This window comes from Pteropus vampyrus, unplaced genomic scaffold (genome assembly GCF_000151845.1).
Source record: "Pteropus vampyrus isolate Shadow unplaced genomic scaffold, Pvam_2.0 Scaffold1, whole genome shotgun sequence".
Classification (NCBI taxonomy): domain Eukaryota; kingdom Metazoa; phylum Chordata; class Mammalia; order Chiroptera; family Pteropodidae; genus Pteropus; species Pteropus vampyrus.
Window position 1 is genome coordinate 34,059,997 of NW_011888782.1, and position 9,221 is coordinate 34,069,217.

Sequence of the window (9,221 nt, forward strand, 5' to 3'; positions counted from 1 at the left end):
AACAAGTCACGTGATTTCGTATAGGTGAAATAAAATAACATTTAATTAATTAAAAAAATTTTATTTGTACTTACAAATGCTCTACTGTTTGGAACAAAAGAAAAAATAAAAAAAATGCTCATAACTTTCAGAACTAATTATGTCTGAGTACAGTTATCTGTAAAGTGAATATCTGTAGTCCTGTTTCCCCTTTATTCTCAAATTATACCAGCTAGTTTCTATTTAAATCATGCTTTAAATCAGTCATCAAAATAACTTCATGATCTAAGTAACCAGAATATCTCTACGTTAAATTTCTATTTGCCCCTTTTTAAAATATTTTTTTTTCTAACTTTTTATTTTGGCATAATTTTAGACCCACAGAATAAGGTAAAAATACTACAAATGTTTTTTAGATAACTTTCACTAGATATCCTATATTATTAATATTTTACCCACGTTTTTATCCATCTCTTCTTAAATATAGGTAGAAAGATAGATAAATAGATAAAGAATATTTTACTGGGTTAATTCAAAGTAAGTTGCAGGTATAGTATGATTCCTTTTCCCATAAACCCTTTGATGTTTATTTCTTAAAAATAGAACAATCTCTTTCATAATTTTAATAGTTATTTAAGTTAGGAAATTGATATCTTTTGCTATATTCTTCATTCATTTTTTTTTCAAACAGCATATCTCTTCTAGAAATACTTGCCTGTTACCCATTTTAAATTCAGAATTTACACAGACCTCAGAGTTCCTCAAGGCATAAATTTCTCCATTTGAAGCAATTTTAAAGATTAATTTAGAGCTTCATTAGAAAATAAATAACTTAAAGGATAAACTAATTACCTTATTTAGAAAACTAATTAATTATAATGGCAAAAAATTATTGAAGGTTTGCTGTGTTTAGATACCTTGTAAGTACTTTACATATCTTTATTACTTAACCAGAAAAATACATAATACTTAACAAGTGCTTACCACATTTGAAGCACTATATTAAGCACATTACAAGGATTATCACACCTAATAATAAAATTGCGAATACTTATGAACCTTTTCCTATGTCTCAGATACAGGAGTAAGTGCTTTACATACAATACTCATTTAATCCTTGCAACATTATGATGGGGATACAAATTATTATTTCTATTTTACAGATGAAGAAACTCAGACCACAAAAAATTTAAGTCCTCAGAGAATTATTATATCTATTTGAAGGAAGGGAAAACCTGAAACTTGAATAAAAATTGTTTACCTATATTAGTTTTCGAGGGCTACTGTGACAAATTACCACAAACTGGGAGACTTAAAACAGTAAATATATTATCTCACAGTTCTGGAGGCTAGTAGTTTGAAGTCAGGATGTCTGCAGGCTCATGCTATTTCTGAAGCTCTAGGGGAGAATCTATGTCACACTTTTCTCTTCGCTTCTGGTGTTGCTGGCAGTCCTACACATTTCTTGGCTTGTAGATGCATCATTCCAATTCTGGCCTCCATCATTCCATGGCATGCTTTCTGTATTGTCTCTGTTTCTCTTTTCTATAAAGATGCCAGTCGTATTGGATTAGGGACTCACCCTAACCATCTCATTTTACATCTGCAAAGCCCTATTTCCAAATAAGATGACATACAGAAGTACCAGAGGTTCTAACTTCAACATATCTTTTTTGAGGACACATTTCAATCCACACAGTCTTACTCAAAGTCATTCAGCTCATAATGAGACTGCAAGGATTTGAATACAGGCGTTTGTCTGATGCCAAAGCCCATGCTTTTAGCCATTCCGTCCCATACAAGACTTGAGTCACCTTCAGTTCTTCCAGTTACCTATATTATTAATGACCATGACAATTATAGAAATAAAAAAATCTAATATTTTAAAAATAATAAATACATAATTCAGATACTAATTGAAAAACACGGAGATAACTGTTTTAATAAAGCTAATATTTAAATTTAACTCTTTTGAATTATAAATGTTTTATTTTTTAAGTCAGCTAGACTTTTATATATAAAAGCTCATTTGTTTATGCTGCTACCAATAGAAACATATCATTCTTAAAGAAAATTCCTATGAAAAAATCTTTAGTTGCCTCTACTTACTAAAATCATTTTTATATCCTTTAGTAAAATGCTATGCTTTTATTCATATAGTCTTCGTACTTTCTTTTAAATTATATTAAAATCTATATTTGTATTAACTTTAAATTTAATTTTATCTTTATATTTATATAAATGTAAAAATTTATTTTAATACATCTTTCCATATAATATCTTACAACTAGTCATTATTACCATATAGAATTAAAATTCAATATTCATTTTATATTTGTATATCTGATTGCACTCACCTACTAATTCCATCTAATAATTTTTAAGCACAATTCATATTGCTCCATAATGCAAAAAGTAAAGATGAGCACTAACTATTCGGTTTCTCTAATTTAGGTTATTATGTTTATTTTTAAAGTCCTGTAGTGTGGAGGAAAGTGTTAATCTTAAATAGCATGTACCTTATTTCAGCTTCATTGTATACACTATAGATATCAATGTATCCATTACTTTTTGCCTTGCGAGAACGTCTTAACTGGTTTCCAGTAGGTTTTCTTCCAGTGTAATACTTCCTACATATCAAGGACAGAATAATCCTGGTAAAACTCAAAAGTGGTGGAGTCACTCTCTTGTCAATCATCATTCTGTGGTTTGTCATTCATTGCCTCTAGGAATACTGTTTGTGAACTGCTTAAACAAAGGAATAACAAACCAAACACAACCATAGCAAAATAATATTTAGAAGCAAAAAGCAGGCAAGAAGAATATTTTGAGTGACATAAAAATGGTGAAAATGATTCAAGCACCGTGAATTAGAGACATTAATTTAAGCGTGAATATTTAATCACTATTTAATCAATAATTTTTCCATCTATTTTAACAAGTGAGATTGGTCTGTAATTTTATTTTCTTGCCCTCGGTCAGTTTTCCTTTTTTAAGTTTATATTAGCTTAAATAGATAGATGATAGACAGATAGATAATAGATAGATGATAAAAAAATGGAAATATATTTTATCAATTTTATTACCTTGTTTAGTCCTGCTAGTCATTTATCCATCTTATTAGTTTTTCCAAAGAACCAACTTTTAATTTATATATTTTTTGTTTTCTTCTGTTTCTTATTTTTCATACTTGAACTATCCTCTAGATTTCTCATTTCAGCTTCCATGATACTATTGGCAATAATCTTAGTCCTTCCTCTAAAACCGAGATTTAAGTATCACCATTATTAATATTAAATTTTATAAGTCACACATTTCATACTCATTACTTTTATCTGTGTGACCTTAGGCAACTTTTTTAAAGTCTCTGAGCCTAGAGCTCCTCATCTTATGATAGATAAATGTAGCATCTATTTTACAGAGCGACTTTAATAATTAAAATAATAATTTAAAATGCTTAGCACAATGCCGACACTTATTATTAAGGCTTCTCATAGATGATGAAGATGATGATAATGATGATATTAATATGATGATGCGCCTATTTAAATCAGGCACATTTTAGGCCTTTTTCTTTTTGAGTTATATGGATTGACATTTGAATAATCTATTCTATGTGGTTCCATGAATATTTATGTATAAGAACTTATGAGAAAAACAAGATTTTATCTACAGATAAATTTATTTTATTTAGTCCAAACATTCTATTTGGCCTATTTTAGGCAATTAATTCTTCACATGTATTTCCAAATAAATTTTAATGTCATAGTTTATATACTTATAGCTTATTTTAGGATTAATGAGGTAATGTCTAAAACGAATTGTCAATTCTTTGGAGGACATACAAGGTCAGTGTTCAGATTGTCAGGACTTATGTTTATGTTTATAAACTAGAAATCTGCTTTCTCTACCTCACAGGACATGAGTTGTAAGGCACTAACTACTGTATTTGAAGAACTATTGTTATAAGGAAAGAGGAGTGGGCAAAGACACAGGGACTGATGGAATGAGGGGGAAATGGGACCTAATAAGAAAGAGTGAAAGCAGAAAAATGCCAAAGTAAAGCAGTTTTGAAGAAACAGAACAATGCGATCAGGTCATCTTAATTAGTAGCTGCATATGGCGTAGAGTTCATCCTCTCTCCTAGAAACATTTTCCTTATTTTGCTTCGCAGTAAAAAAATTTGCCTAGTTGTCTTCTTCCCATCTCTGGCTATGTTCTTGGCTGTGTTTCTGGATCCCCCTCATCCCATTGACCTCTAAATGTGAGAGTGTTTCAGAATTCAATTATTGACCCTGTTTTCTATCTACACACATCCTCCTTTAATGATCTCATATAGACTCATGGCTTTAAGAAAGATCTATGTGCTAATAATTCCTAAACGTATTTCTCTGGTTTGGACCTCTCCCCTAGATTATAGACCTGTATTTCAACTGTCTGTTTGACCGCTCTATTTAGCTGTTTAAGACGTATCTCAGATTTAACATGCTCAAAACTGAGCTTTGGATAGCTTCACCCCCCACCCTGACCCTGGTCTTTTGCAAATCTCCTCTTGTAGTCTTTGACATCGCAGCACATGACCAATTCATTTTTATTTCTTTTGCTCGGACTCAAAAGCTTTTAGTCATTTTTGGTTCCTCTGTTTCTCATCATTCTCCACATCCAACCCACCAACATATGGTGTCAACTCTATCTTCAAGATATATGCAGAATCTGAGCACTTTCTAACACTGCCAATTCTACCTCCCATGATTTATAACAGCTTCCTAACTAGATTGCCTGCTTCTAGCCCTGCCTTTGCTTTAAGACCTCAAATAGTGGTGTGGCTGACAGAATTCAGTTTTAGTTGGGAAATTCTGGCTACATATCATTGGAATCTTATAATGAATCTCTAGCCGGCACACCAGGAACTGTTATTCAGAAGATGTTTAATTCTCTCTTGTAGATGGTATATTCTTGCTCCTGAACCTCAAAGGACTGCATTGTAATTTTTCCATTAAGCTTTACATAAATCCTATGTAGCATCTTATTTTATCATAAATATACCTAAGACCATAGGCTCTGTTAGATTAATTGGCCTGGCCCAAGCATTAGTGTCACTTATGCCAAAATATGGAAATCTAGACCTCCTACAGAGCCTTATCCTACCTTGTGTGTTACTCAGACTTTGTACCTATCCATGGCGCTCTGTAAAATGGCCAGAGCAGTCCTCTAGGTATGGCCCACCAAGCATGACACTTCCTCCTTTATTGTAGGAGGTGTAAGATTTGTTAATTATCCTAATTTTTAGAAGTTATTTCCTGGAATGCCACAGACTACTTGATTCTTAGAAAATTTTATTAATGTAATATATTAACTTTTTATATAGTTTGTATCCCACCCTCTGAAGTTCATGGGTCTTTCCAAGGCCTCCAACATATTTGCCATTTGCTGCTTACCTGATCTACTTAGTATAATGTCATCAATATAGTTGACCAATGAGATGTTCTGCTAGCTGCAGAACCAACATTTAACATCCAGTGTCTGCAGGATCCAGCTTTATATGTTTCCTCCTGAATTCTGCCATTACATATATTTTAGGTCCTACAGTTCTTTCATGGTATTGCCTCTTTCTTTCCTAAGGAAGCCCAAAACATCTCTAGATTTGTTATGTAATGCTTCAATCTACTTATTGGCTGAGTGGTCAGAAAAGAAAATGGAGGAAGTTCCTGAGAGGCTAATAGTTGTCTTGTAGGAGCAGTCAAGGATTTTTGAAAAAGAAAAACACTAATCTTAACCAGAAAGAGGGATTCACCTTAGCAGGTTCAGAAGATTTAGTAGATTTTGGGGAATCATGATTTTCAAGGCATCAATCTCAGATGTCCTTATCATATGTCTTATAGTTACATAGTTTCCTTATACTTTAAATTCATCCACCGTCAGTGATAGAGTCTTTATTCCCAGAAGATCAGGAAATTGAGCTCTAAAACCTAATCTTAGCATTTTCCTCCTCAAATCTCTTCAGAATGAAGACTCTAAGATAGAGACTATCTTGTAGGAATTTTTATTGGGAAGTACTCTAAGGACCAACATCTCTGAGGGCAAGGCAAGAAAGAAGGATTTGACAACTTGCAAATGTGGGTTATAGCATAGTTAGAGTATGGCTTCAGGCTACTCCACAAGGAACTCTGAAGCTGAATGGCATTTTAGAGTTGTCTTGAGATAATACAAGGGGGCTGGGTACTTGTACTCTCGATTCAATCACTGGATACAGCTTGCCTGAGTGAGAAGGCGGCATGATATTGGACAAAGCATACCTCTTTATTCAAGGCAATTCTCAAAGAGACCAATAGCTGGGAGCAGTTCAGGACATACTTTTACATTAATCTGGAACTTTTATTGGGTCAAATGAGTCTCTATCTGGGCAAATATCAACTATCTTTAAGACAAATGAGAGTCATAGATTTGCAGAGTTGAAAAAGGCTGAGAAATCATCTAGAATATTATTGAGTAGAACTTTTTAACCTTGTTGATAGCATTCTCAGCACATCTCTGGATTGCATGGTTGGAATACTGATTTCTAGTTTCAATAGTTCTGATCATTTTGAAAACTTTCCCCTCGTATTGAGCAGACTTTGCCTCTCTGTCATTTTACCTTGTCTTTGAATTCTGATGTGAAGAATCGCATTCATTGATCAAATTCTAATGAAAGTGCTTCGGACACATAAAGATCTATTAAACTGTGCCCACACACTTTCCATCCACTGACCCCAACACACTCTTTATGTGGATAGTTTTAATGGTATTGTATCTGGTTACTATCTTGTGACTTCACCTCAATTTGTAAACTTTTCCAAGTGTCACTTTCAGAATACAATTCTCCAAAGCATGACTGACAGAGCACAGGACCTCTCAATTTTTAAGACACTGTACTGTTATCAAGACACTTTCATATCTTATTAGTTCTTTTGGCAGCTACAAGAGACATGTTACTCAGTGCTTGAAAACTGTTCTATCATTATATAATTAAAATATGAAAAGCAGTGTACTATTTAGTTAATTTCTTATTTTTTCTATTTCTTATCTTCCAAAAATATTATGAGAGTGAGATATCATTCTATATCATTTGTAAGAGAGAAATAAGTGCAAATAGAAATGAAAAAGAAAGCAAAGAGAAGTAAAGAAGAGGTGAGAACATGTCCATGAGTGATGAGTGAAATAATCTGTGAGGAAACCAGTTATTATACTGGGTAAAAATTTTATATTTTTTTAAATTGATTTTCTGAGGAAAAATGTTATTAAAGATTATAGAAGAGGAAATAAATAAAGTCAAGAACCTACATTTTAGTTATCTTACACATGGTTTTGTGGCTAATGAAGTTATTCAATTACAGTTGGAAATTTCATAATTTTTTAAACCTCTGGATTGCAAGGTTAAAAGTTAAGCATCATATCATGAACAAATACATTTCTTCTTTTAAAAGATCCAATAACACTTTCCACATTTCTACCTTTTATATCTTCAAAGGACCCCATGTTATATCTGCTTAAAGCCCAGAGGTTTCAAGACAACTCCATATAACATCTTGCTAAGTTGCCATAAATGTTTAATGATCCTGAACCTGTTCTTGAAACAGAAGAGTGGTTTAATGACTTATAATTTATCACCTGGCTTAATAGAGGACTTTATTATCCCTCTTTCTCTAACATGTTTTCCCATTATCTCAACAAATATCCTCAATGTTGAAGAGAAAGGCAGAGACAGCCACATTTAGTATTGTAAAAAGTTATGATCTACAAATGAATGGCAAATCTTACAGGGTCTAGAAAAGCCAGAATAGTTTAACAGATGCTGGCAGAAGTTAATAATGTTAGATTTCCTCAGGAATGGTAGAATCTGTGTGAGAGTAATTTAGGATTATGGACTGTGGAACTTAAATTATTTATTAAGAAAGTTTTACTAGCAAATGCTGAGGCGTGGAAGAAAGACACACTTTGATAGGGAGAAAATTCCGATTTAAGACCTTCTTGGCAGCAGCATCACCATAAAACTGCTATTTTGTTTTTATTGTAATTTAATAGTCAATTATTTAAAATACTTAAATGAGAGTTCAAATGCTGCCATAATATGCCAGCAAGACATTAAGTGTATGTTTTTCAATGAGCAAAATTAGAATTTATATTTTAGGCATGCGACTATATTTATGGCATTTCACTATTATCACTGCAATGCTAATTTTCTCAACTGATTTTCAGCTGTCAATGACAAATTATTTTACAGATATGATTAAATCTCACAATAGCACTAACTGGCAGGTAATAACATCCAAACTTTGAATTATTAATAATGATTTGTGGGGTTTTTTGTGCGTGTGTCTGCAAATATACGTCAGTCAATTCATTGAAGTCTCAAGTAGTTGACAGAATGGCCCTTAGGTATAGATCCAGAGAAACCAAGGAATGGAGAGTTGCCTTGACTATGAACAGAGCTGGAGTTTCAGGCCACTCATTTCTAAAATATTTCTTATAGGATTTAGGTAATTAAATGCAGTATACCTATAGTAGCAAGGTCTAGGTTCTAGTTTTATACTACCACTGATTAGGTAACCATAGACTAACTTTTTTAACTATTCAGGTTTCTGTGTGTGTGTGTGTGTGTGTATATGTGTGTGTGTGTGTGTGTGTGTGTGTGTGTGTGTGTATAATCAAAGTAGATTCAGAAGATTTGTCTCCTATCACAAGAAATTGTAATTTAATGCCAATAGAATCCAAATTAGTTAATGTTAAGGGAAGCATCTATATTAAAAAAATAAAGCTGTTTACTTCACTTATGATCAAAATGGATTAATAGAGGCTGGATTTACCTTTACTGGAAACAACTAAAAAATAAAATATATGAAAAAAAACTCAGGATATTGGACATAAAGCAAAGAAATCTAGTAATCTTTGCGAGACAAGAAACAAATGAAGAGGTGAATTCAATCATTTCCCTAGCCAACTCATTGGAGAAATTTTTCAGGCCATAGTATAGAAAGAAAGAGTCCAGGCAAAGTCCAGCAGTTTTCATGAGTTAACTCATTTCCCATTTAGAAAATAAAAGTGCAGCTCGCTGCCGGCGTTAATTTTACATAAACATGCTCCATGAGGCTGAAGCAAATCTGACTGGTTTTCACTGTGAAAGTAAAATGTAAAAACTGTTCTTGGAGTTATTTATAAACAGAATTTGTCTCTAATCCTAATGTAACAGAAATGTATATGATGAT